The sequence below is a fragment of the Octodon degus genome, unplaced genomic scaffold (genome assembly GCF_000260255.1).
Source record: "Octodon degus isolate 3935 unplaced genomic scaffold, OctDeg1.0 scaffold00181, whole genome shotgun sequence".
In the NCBI taxonomy this organism is placed as follows: Eukaryota; Metazoa; Chordata; class Mammalia; order Rodentia; family Octodontidae; genus Octodon; species Octodon degus.
The window spans coordinates 4,767,731-4,779,353 of NW_004524757.1; positions in this window are offsets into that span (position 1 = coordinate 4,767,731).

The following is an 11,623-nucleotide window of genomic DNA, read 5'->3' on the forward strand; positions in this document are numbered from 1 at the left end:
TGACTTAGAGAATGTAGTAAAATGTTAGTTCATACTTTCAAATGATTGTTCGATTTCTACTTACATTTCACAATGTTCTGAATATATGTATGGAATGATTTCCATTTTTTTTTCTTCTGAGTTAGGGAAGTCTCTTTATTCTTTTGGAAATGTCTTCTATCTTTAAACACTTTCACAGTAGGTGATGAAATATGTAAGGCTTCACTACAAATGTTGGCACTGAGATGACCGTAGTCTTTTTCCCTTCACTGCAACTCAAAATTAAAACTTTGATTCTTGTCTTATATTCAGGCTTAGACGTAATTTTAACTGCAGAAGTTATTTGAAAATAGTTTTAGCCTTTATGTCAGTGGTCTGTGACCAAGTCTGTCTTCTCTGTGAGCAATCTTTGATTTTTTTTTTACTTTTCTTTTTAAATAAAACAGAAAAGTCGTAAAAATATTAGAAACAATACAGAATTCTACTATGCAAAATTATAGGAATTGAAGAATTGTTTTTATATTGCCTATTGTTGTCTTCACATTAGTTATTCAGACTACCAAATAGAAGCATGCAAAATTGGTCAAAAAATAGAAAAAAAAAACAAAAACATTAAACATTAACTGTTCCTTTCAACAGACTAGGAGAAATCTTGAGGATAGCCTTACATTATGTGAAAATGTGATCCAGTCATTACCTTCCTTTGGAGATTACTTATGATTAAATAGATGTGTTTGGCTGTGAAGATAACCGCAAGTGAATTTTGGCAGTTAATTTCATTGATTAACTACATTATACTAAGGAACACCTGTTAGGTCAGTACAACATGTTCCTTGGTGAGAGAGTGTTGGTCATAGCAGCAGGAAACTGGCTTTCCTCTCTTACACACGTCTCCAGCTCTGGCTCCTGGCCACCATAAACTGAACAGCTTTGGTCATTCAAGTCCTTCCCCATGTTGTTTCTACCTTTGAATCTTTCTTTTATAGACTGGAAGCCTGAATCAGTTAACCCTATGCCTGTGTATGTTGCAGGTGTCTGATACTGTATGCAGCAATGAGAAAACAGACTACTACAGCAGTCCTGCTTGATCCAGATAACAGCACAGTGAATGCATGAGAGCTCCTAAAAATTATAGAACCAAGTGTAAAGCTTATTATATGCAAATCTGAATAATATTTCAAAGGTGGTGAATCCCAGCACTGTAAGCCTATACAATAGCAAAAACTTAGCCATTGAGAAGAATCCTAAGTGTATTACAAATGAATCTACAAAGTCAGGGAACCAAGCAGGAGGAAATGACTGTTGGTAATGAGAAAAGCCAGAGAGACTAAAGGTTGGGGGAGTACCCCAGTCAATATACATGTTACTAACAAAAAAGTTGAGATCTACATAGAATGCTTCTACCTCTTAGCTAATATAAAGTTTTCTGCTGTAAAAGCCCATATGTTCATCCTATGAACAAATGAGTGCATAAAGAAAATATGGTGTTTATACATGAAGAAGAAATACTCAGCCAAATATAAGGCTAAGAAAAAGTAGCTGCATGTTTAACCTAACTATTTTGTATATACGGATACAAAATATTCCTTCATTTGTATCCCCTTTTTTTAGTTTTGTCACAGATGGGTATTCCATTGCCATTTAAATATTGTAGGTGTGTGAATTCAGCAAAATGATCCAATATAGTCCAGTAGTCCACAACACTAATGGGTTATCCTTAGGACTGGCAATGTCATAAGTTGTTGGCTTGAGCCTTTTACAGTCCAGCATATTAATATGACTTTATTTTTTATACCTCTTTTTTATAGTCTTCTACTGTCTGGTTTAGAACAAGATAAAGCAAGACCTATATATCAAAGTTATAACTTTTGTATCTGACAAGGTAAATCAAATCCCCTCAGGATTTACCCTGAAACCATGTACAGCACCTTGTAGATCTTTTGTCAGTGTCAGCCATGTGGATGAGTCACGGCCATTGCTTGACCAATTTGCTCTTTGTGAAAGCCTGAGATAATGTTTTCTTTCTAGATGACTCTCCTTAGGCACACTCTACATCTCTGATCACTGTTTTCTTTGGCCCCGTAACATATTTTCACGTTATTTTATATTTAATTTTTGTATGAGTGATTGTTATATGCATTATATGTACTTTATTTCAAATGAGATTATATGAATTGGAGTCTAATTTTTGTCATTGTTCACTTAGCAGTGCTTGGTGAATATTTCCCATGTTCATGAAAACATCTAAAAATGGTCTTCAGAAAAGTTATCGAGGCTCATTTAATTTATGATGAATAATTATTTAATTCCATCATTGTAAACATTAAAATCACTTTCTTTCAAAAAAAGAATTATACAGTTTCTACTGAATTATATAGTTTCTTTGCTAATATTCGATTTGTATTTGTGTTGTATTTACTTTCCTCTGATCTTGAGGTGGGTGGTCTGTTTTTCTGTTGTAGTTTTGAGTTTGCTCTATTTTCCTGATGTGGGCATTCATCACTATAGACTGCTCACAGGAATATTTCCACTGTGGCCCAAAAACTTTTGGTAGATTTTATTGTCATTATTAGATTCTAGATTTCTTGAGGTTTCCACCAAGGAACAGATTATATTTTCTTTTTTACAGTACATAATAATTTCTGCACAGCACTGTAGCTCACATGCTAGCTCAGGGTCCATATTTGAGAAAATGCAAAAGAATGGAAATTAATGCATGCCTGTTAGTAATGAAGTAATGCAGTGAAACTAGAAAAAATGACAAAAGAAGCCACTGAAACTTTTTTGAACTTATGCAAAGTGAACAGTGCTCTTTTGCATTTTTTTAAGTATTTATACAGAATCTACAAGGTCTCACTACACAGAACAGACTCCTAGTGAGCCTGCTGTTTTTAGGCTCCCAAGCACTGGAATTAAAGGCCCACACCAACACACCCAGGCTCAGTCTCATTTAACTTCTCAGCACACGCTGGGTTCAGGGCTGGCACAGCACGTCGGGGAGTGAACTCCAATCCCTGCCTCTAACTAAGTGCTTTAATCTGCTGAGCTATCTTCTCTGTTCAGTCCTCTCTTGAATATTGAGTGGTTGCAGAAAATAGTACAGTGTTAGATCATACTGTCAAATGATTGGTTGATTTCTACTTATATTTCACAATGTTCTGGTTATATGCATGGAATGATTCCCAGTCTTTTTTTTTCTTATAACTGAATGAACTGTCTTTATTCTTTTGGTACTCTCTTCCACAGTTAACTGCTTCCACTATAGGTAGTGAAATATAAAAGACTTCACTCCGCATTTTAGCCCTGCTGTGAACACAGCCTTTTTTTCCTTCACTTCAACTCAGAATAAAAACTGAGATTCTTGTCTTATATTTGAGACTTAGAAGTAGTTTCCACTGCAGAAGTTATGTGAAAACTTTCTTAGCCTTTTTATCAGTTGTCTGTATCTGATACTGTCTTCTCCAAAAACATTACATGAAATTATTTTGTTTGTATTTTGGAAGAAATTAAAATATCATAAAATATATTAGAAACAATACAAAATTCCCTGATGTAAAACTATAGGAATTCAAGAATAGTTTTTATATTGCCTATTGTTGTCCTCAAATCGGTTGTTCAGAGTACAAGATAGGAGCATACAAAATGTGTCAAAAATTAGAAAGAACAAAAAAATTAAGCATTAACTATTCCTTTCAATAGATAAGTAGAAATTAGCAGGATAGTCTTATGTTATGTAAAAATATGATCCTGTCATTATCTTCCTTTGGAGGTTAATGATGATGTAAAGAGATATGTTTGGCTGTAAAGAAGACCACAAGTGAATTTTGACAGTTCATTTTATATATTAACTACCTTATACTAAGGAACACCCATTAGGTTCCTTGGTGCGAGAGTGTTGGTCATAGATTCAGGAAACTTGCTTTCCTCTCTTACACACTTCTCCAGCTATGGCTTCTGGCCACCATAAATTGAACAGCTTTGGTCATTCGAGTCCATGACCCATGTTGTTTCTACATTTGAACCATCCATTTATAGGCTGGAAGCATGAATTGGTGAATCTCATGCTTGTGTATGTTGCTGGTGTCTCATACTATATCCAGCAACAAGAAAGCAGTCCTGCATGATCTAGATAAAAGCACAATGCATTCATGAAAGTTTCTAAAAATTTATAGCACCAAGTATAAAGCTTACTATATGTAAATCTGAATAATATTTAAAAGGTGGTGAATCCCAGCACTGTAAGCCTATAGAATAGCATGAACTTAACCATTGAGAAAAATCCTAAGTGTATTACAAATGAATCTACAATATCAGGGAACCAAGCAGGAGGAAATCACTGTTGGAAATGAGAAAAGCCAGTGAGACTAAAGGTTGGGGGAGCTTCAAATATACTCCAGTCGATACAGATGTTCCTCATGGGGTACAAGGGTAGGTTCAACAAATCCAAGTCTCCGAATTCAAATATACTGGAAATGAACCATTAATTCAACAGAGGGAGTGTGGTGGGCAGTATTATAAAGGATCCCTAGTGTTGGAAGTGGAGGGAATAGATTGTCCACAGGAGGTAGCAAAAATGACCCTGTGGAAATAGTTTACAGTTGAAGACATCAGCCTAATGTCACACATTCAACTTAATATTGAACCACTATTTTACTTATATGTATGTAGATAGATTTAAAGAAACATGCTGCAAATACACAGTATATTCTTTGTGCAGCCAGCAGAGGGAGCTGATAACTGACAACCCCCAAGTAGCAGTAAGCATGCAGGTGTTGATTTCTAGAACCATTCTCCATTGAAGGACCCAGATTTTTTTGGAGAAATTGCTGAATGTGGGGTTGGCAAAGATCATCATACAGGAGGAGCCTGTAACACTATGAGGCCCTGCACACTGAGCATGGAGGTATATATCGAGTCAGACCATAGTATGGTGTTTATCAAAATCCACAGTATAGAAAATGGAAAAACATAGAGGCTTGCTGTTTTGAACAGCTAAACCAATTGCAAGGAAAAAGAGAGAGGGAGGAGGAAATCTGTACAATAATAATGATATAAGAGAAATAATAAAAATATAAGATATGTACCACAATTGATTATGAATTCAGAGAAGATAATTCAAGAGCATAATCCTATTAGAAGACTACTTAATGTAGTTGAGTATGTGATCATTTATGTCTTTCAGAAATGATAACTGTTGCATTTATTTTAAATTTTCCTTATTATGTACAAATGTATATTGAAATATTGAAATTCTTTTGATGTTGTCTACATTTCTTCCAGTGTCAGTGATATACATATGTGGACAGATAAAAACGGAATGAGATTTGCCATGTATTTTCCATTGCTGAAAGTAGGTTTGAGGTATATAGCATTAATGATAGGATGTTCTTTATTATAAGTTTTAGGCTTGGTGTAATGAAATGTTTAAATGATATATTTTGTCCATTACAGGTGAAATCCTCATGTATACTGATCAACTTTAAGCAACAAGATCATTAAATATCCATACAGGTAAATAATCAGGAAATAATTCCCCCCAAGGAAGCAAAACTGTACTCAAAGCTTGAGCCATCTCAGCTTTATGAGGACAAGGTTCTCTGGATACCAAGCCCACCAGTGCTCTGGGAAAACTAATCAACGTCAGATGTCTGACTATAGCCTGCAGAAATGGCACTTGTTCAGACAGGTCCCAGATTTTTCAAGGGTGGAAGTCAGATATGAAGGTGCATTTTAAGGCCTCATCCCAGACAGAGGGTCACCACACAATCCAGATATTCCTGTTTTGTCATTCCTGCACTACAAGGAATGATTTTCCCTGAGACCACCTTACCACTCTAGGGGAGTCACATTCTTGGAAGAAGGGAAACATATGCAATCCATGGAAGACAGGCTTGGAACAACACAAAAGCCTATTAAGAGCTTCCGGCTTCAGGTGAAAGAAGCAGAGTAGGAAGAATCAGTAAGTGTAAGGGAGATGGAATATAGGGGGAGGAGAGATGTGCTACCACAGAGAAAGGGTCCCCAAACCATTGAAATGTGCCTGTTTCTTTAGCCCTTGGTCATTACAGAGGGTGATATGTTAGAATGAACTTTAGATTTAAAAGACTCAGGCAGAAGATGCTGTGCACCTTGCGGAACAGATTCAGGTACATAGAGGACTGGGGTACAGGCTCTGCCAGGAACCAAGATGTTGTGTGTAGGGATCAGGGACTAGCCTGAAGAACTTCTTTCTGCTCCTGCTGTCAGACCTGAGAAACCGCGTGCACATTTCCAGATAAAACATGCACTCACTGCCTCCACTGTGCATGGGAGCAATAGGAGATCTGGGTGTGAGGTGCACACTTCGGGTAAGGAGAGGGAAGAGAGCTGGGTTGGGCTGTCTTAGGGCTTACGATGAGGGGTTGTAGGAGGAGTGAGGAAGCCTCATCCCAGAGAGGGAAACTTTGAAAAATTCAGATTTACCTGTGGTGTCCGCCTTGCACTATTGCGAAAAAAAATTAAGATAGAAACCATGATGTGTCCTCAGAGAATACCTAGTGCAGAATTATAGCCTTACTCTGAGACCCAAGGTTTAAGAAGGAAGGAGGAATGAAGAGGCTCCAGACTCAGCTCAAGGCGAGGGCTGAGGGAAGACTGACAGTTCCATCCCAGAGCAAGGGTCATTTCTGTAGACATTCTAGAAAAGTCTCAGGTGCCTGCTTCATTATGCACATGAAGTAAAGAATTCTTTGATCCTTTCTTTCTTTCTTTCTTTCTTTCTTTCTTTCTTTCTTTCTTTCTTTTTTTTTTTTTTTAACCAGGGATTGAACTCAGGCCCTTGCACTTGCCAGGGAAGCACTTATTCCACTGAGCCATCTCCCGGGCCCCAAGAATTCTTTGAGAGGCTCTCTTTGGCCTCCCTGGGACCTGAAAGCATATGCTATTCTCTTTTTGAGTACTGAGCTTCAGGTGATAGTGATGCGTAGAGCCTGGGATCAATATGGTCAAAGCGAGGTAGTGGGGGAGGTCCTGAGGAATCCCTGCTCAGTGAGATTTTTCAATGTTCTTGGAAAGCCTCTATTGTGTGCCCTGCCCCATGCAGGCAAGATTCTCAGGAGACCATCCCCTTTCTCTTCAGTGGGTAATAAGTATCAAAGCCTTTTCCAGAGGACTAAGGTTCACCAGGGATGATAAAATGATCTGTGGTCAGGGAAGTCAAGGCAGAGCTGAGGGAGGAAGCTGTACCTACGCGATAGGGTTCCCAAAGTAACCCCCACCTGCCTCTGTTGTTGGCCCAGCTCCGGGTGAAATTTCTCAGAAGAGAAGGCCTTTGATCTTAGGGATGAAGCAGAGAAGATGCAGATCCTTCTCTGGACTGTGCCTCCTATCCAGAGAGCAGAGTTGACTGGGCTTAGGTGGGTCAAGGTGAAGCTCTGAGAATAGTTTTCAAGCCCCTCTTCACAAAGAGATCCTCCATCTAACGCAGATCTTCCTGTGCTGTGGGCCCTGAACCACAGAAGTACAGAGTTTTAGGGATGAGGCCCTAGCCTCTGTGTGTCACAGGAAACCCTCAGAGTTGGAGCCTTGTTCTGAGGTCTGCACCTCATGTGGGCTGAGAAAATAGGACTCAAGATTGGCTGGGTTAAGTTCAGGGGCTGAGAGAGAAACAGGAAGCTGGTAGAAGGCCCCATATGCCTGCTACGTGCCTCTCCTCTCTGCAGTGCACTTCGGCACTGAAAATTCTGAACTGAGCACTTCCTTTGCCTCAGGACACTCCTTGGCCTCAGAGCCTGGATCGGAGTCCCTCGCTTCAGATAGGAGCAGTAGGGAGACCCCAGGCTCAGTTAGGTCAGGTTGAGGGTCTTGGGTATTTGTGGAAATCCCCATTTAGTACATCCCTGCCTGTGTTACCAGCCCTGTACCTGGGACACCTCCTGCAGGCCAGTCCACATCTACTTTGTGCTTTAGAAATCCACATTGCGAGAGTCTTTTCCAAAAAGAAATACACTACTTTTGGTACAGTATGACAGGGTTCCTGGCTTAGGAGGCCGGTCAGTTAAGGTCTGAGGAGGAAAGAGTAGCCAGAGCAAACACCTTTTGGCAGTTCTGTGAACCAAGTGAAGGTATCAGTGAGACAACCACTGGTTTCAGGTTCTGACCTTAGTGAGAGGGGAGGGCCTGGAACTTATGTCTGTCCTTCATAGGATGGGAGCACTGTGAACCTATTCCTATTCTGTGTGAGATTCTATGGAGGGTGAGTGTCTCTGCACAATTTGGATCTATCTCTGTTATAACACTTGGAACCCACAGTGGTGGGCTTATTAGAATGACTCCTATTCACTCTGTGGACTAAGGGCACCTGCAAGTCAGAGTCAGTTTGACACATTCATGTGAACATGGATGCAGGGACCAACACCAGGAATCAAATTAAGGCTCCAGAGGGAGAAGTAGAGGAAACACAACAGGAGGAGTCCCCATATGGTACATTGATACAAGTATCAGTCCTGGCAAGCCCCGGACATAGCACTTGCATGTGTGGCCTCTCAGCTTCTGCAGGTAAGGCCCTGAGAATGCTACCAGTCTTAGTCACAGTAGAGGATACCTTATACTCCTGAAGCATGAAGAAACCATGGAAGCCAGTCCCTGTTCTTGAGGCCAGGGAAGCCCCAAGCAGATTTAACAGGCAGGGAATTCCTGGTTTTATTGGAGGTCCTGCAAGATCTTGGAGACTTTGAAGAAAAAGTAAGGCTTCAGGGAAAAGAGGATACCAGGGCGTACCCAGGAATGAGAAAAATTCAGGCAGGACTGTGGGGCTGAGGACACATCACAGATGGGACCCAGTCTGCCCATTCTTTCCATCTGAATGCTATTTTGAACCCCACCTAAGGTGCACATTGAGGATTCAGTTTCCCAGATGGATAAGGCCTGTTTCCAGGACTCAAGGAAAGAACCTAGAGGGACTTTCAGGGGACACTTGCACTGGGACAGAGGATGCCCTCCACCCAGAAGTCGACCCCTGGTGCATGTAGTGCACATTTTCCCCTAGCCCTTGATGTCAGGGAAAGAAAGCCTTGGTCTGTGCAGTGTGCCTCGAGTCAGCAGATCCAAAACATGAGAAGCCTGCCCGTGCCAGCACGTGGGGATGACCTCAGGTAGGACCTCATAGAAGAGGCACCTGCCCAGTACTTGCACATATTCTGTCCTAGGAAGATGGTGGCCTTGATTCACCAGAGGCAGTCTCAGGCCAGCAGAGGGAAACTTGAGCACCTAGGCCTGCACCAGACTAGAGAGGGCCTCTTGATTCTGCTCCTCTTTCAGTCTGGGGAGACTCCTTACAGAGGGGTACAGGTGTGCTGAGATTGTGTCTCTGTTGTCTCAGGGAAGTGGGCCTTGCGAGGATTTTCACCAGCTATCAGAGGATGCACATCCTGTCTACAAAGGGAGCAGGCCAGGATCGGTCAGGAATTCAGGAGAGTACTTAGGTGAGCGCTGAAGTTGTTTTTCTTTTTTTAATTGTTGAATGTTTGTCATACATGATGATTACATTAATCTTGGGAGTTGGTACAAGCTCATGTCTTTGTTCATTTTTATTACATCTAATACCTCACTCCCAGCTTCTTCCTCTAATGCACTTGGAGTACATAATCACTTCATTCATATGTACTTGGTCGATGTGAAAACGTCACAGATTCTCCCTATTCATGTTGTACCTTACCCTCTCTTCCTTACTTTCTCCATGTCTTGATTTTCTTCCTCTTTTAAAGAAACAATCTATTGTTTACTATAATCTATCTTTCATTTTGCTCTTTATTTTGTACTTTTGGTTTCTTGTATAAGAAAATCAAGTGATACTTAAGTTCAATGTCTAATTTTGTTCACTTAACATATTTTGTTGTACATCTGCTTTTTAAAATAATTTTATTGAGAAACAAATAGCAGTGAGTCAGTTTCAAAACCGTTTACTAGATCAGGTTCAATAATTAACACATTGCATATTGTTGTCTTTGTGATTATTCATTGAAAAAGATGCAGACATGGTATTCTGTCCACAAACACTATTAGAATAAATCTCTATTCATTGAATTAATAGAATGCAGTTATATATTTATCCTTACAATTTTGAATATACAAATTCAAAATGGTTGTTCATTTGTATCCCCCTGTTTGTTTATTTTTCTAAGAAGGGTATTACATTGTCACTTATATACTGTAGGTGTGTGAATTCAGCAAAACATTCCAATATAGTCCAGTAGTCCATAATAGTAGTGGATTTTCAGTGAGATTAGCAATGTCAGAAGTTGACTTAGCCTTTTACAGCTCAGCATACTAATATGGCTTTACATTTTATACTTCATTTTTATACTTTTCTGCTGGATGATTAAGATCACCATAAAGCAAGACCTATATAACAACTAACGTAACTTTTGTATATGATAAAGTCAGTCAATTCACCTCAGGATTTATCCTGAAACCCTGTACCACACTTTGGAGATCCTTTGTGAGGGTCAGCCATGTGGATGGGTCACGGCCATTGCTTGACCAGTTTGCTTTCTGTGAAAGCCTGAGAGAATGATTTCTCTCTATGTGACTCTCCTTATGCACACTCAACATCATTGATCAATTTCCTTTGTGTCTCCATAATCTCCTTGACCAGAAAATTTGGGACACACCTGAGTTACATGATGTTACAGTACAGGTTCTCCTATGTCCTGAGTCTTCACTGACCTTCAAAGGCTAGTGCCAAAATGTTGGCTGTCCTTGTAGCCATTATTTTTCTCTAATTTTTATTCTGCAAACTTATGTTGTTAACCCTCCAGAGGAGAAGCTTATTATTATTACCCTACAATGTAGGCAATTGAGCTTAACGTCACTATCTGTCTAAATATCATACATCTTAGACATAACATGGAACAGGTATTTTCCATCAAGTATGGATATGTTAAACTTAAGTCCCTATAGATTATGAAGAAAAAATTAAAACAAAAAGTATTTAAAAGTAGGAAAAATAGTTACAGATTTTTACACAGAAATTTAGTAATCTAACCATATACAGCATTATAACAGAAGAGTCCTGTGACATTTTTTCTTGTCTCTTGTTTTCAATTTTTATTTCTTCTTTTTATAATACTTTTTTAAACATTTACTTGAGAGACAGTATGGCAGTCATTGGTATGTCATGACAAACAGTACTTGTTTAGAAGACCATAATGACAGGCATTCCAAGCATGACCTGCCCTTACACTTTGATATCTTCAGTGCAGGTGCTTAGTTCACAGGTATCAGCATATATAGTTAGTCAGGCTGAGAATCCTAATAATTAACTACTAGTTTCCATAAACATGTTGAAGATTCTCAGGATCATTCCCTTACCATCTTGTGCATAAAATGTATGGCTTTGCCCCTGTCATGTTTCCTAGCTTTTCTACTTGCCCTCTCTTCGTTGTTTAATTCGCAAGTTATCACTGTCCTTTTCATTGTTATACCTTTCTATTTTTATTTCTTCTTTTGAGTTCTTATACTACAGAGACTATGTCATATTTACACATGTGGGTCTGGCTCACTTATGAGTATATGTTCAAGTGGCATCCACTTCAATATAAAGGCTTCGTGTTTATCATTCTTTATAGCTGAGTAATACTCCATTGTGTAAAAATACCACATCTTT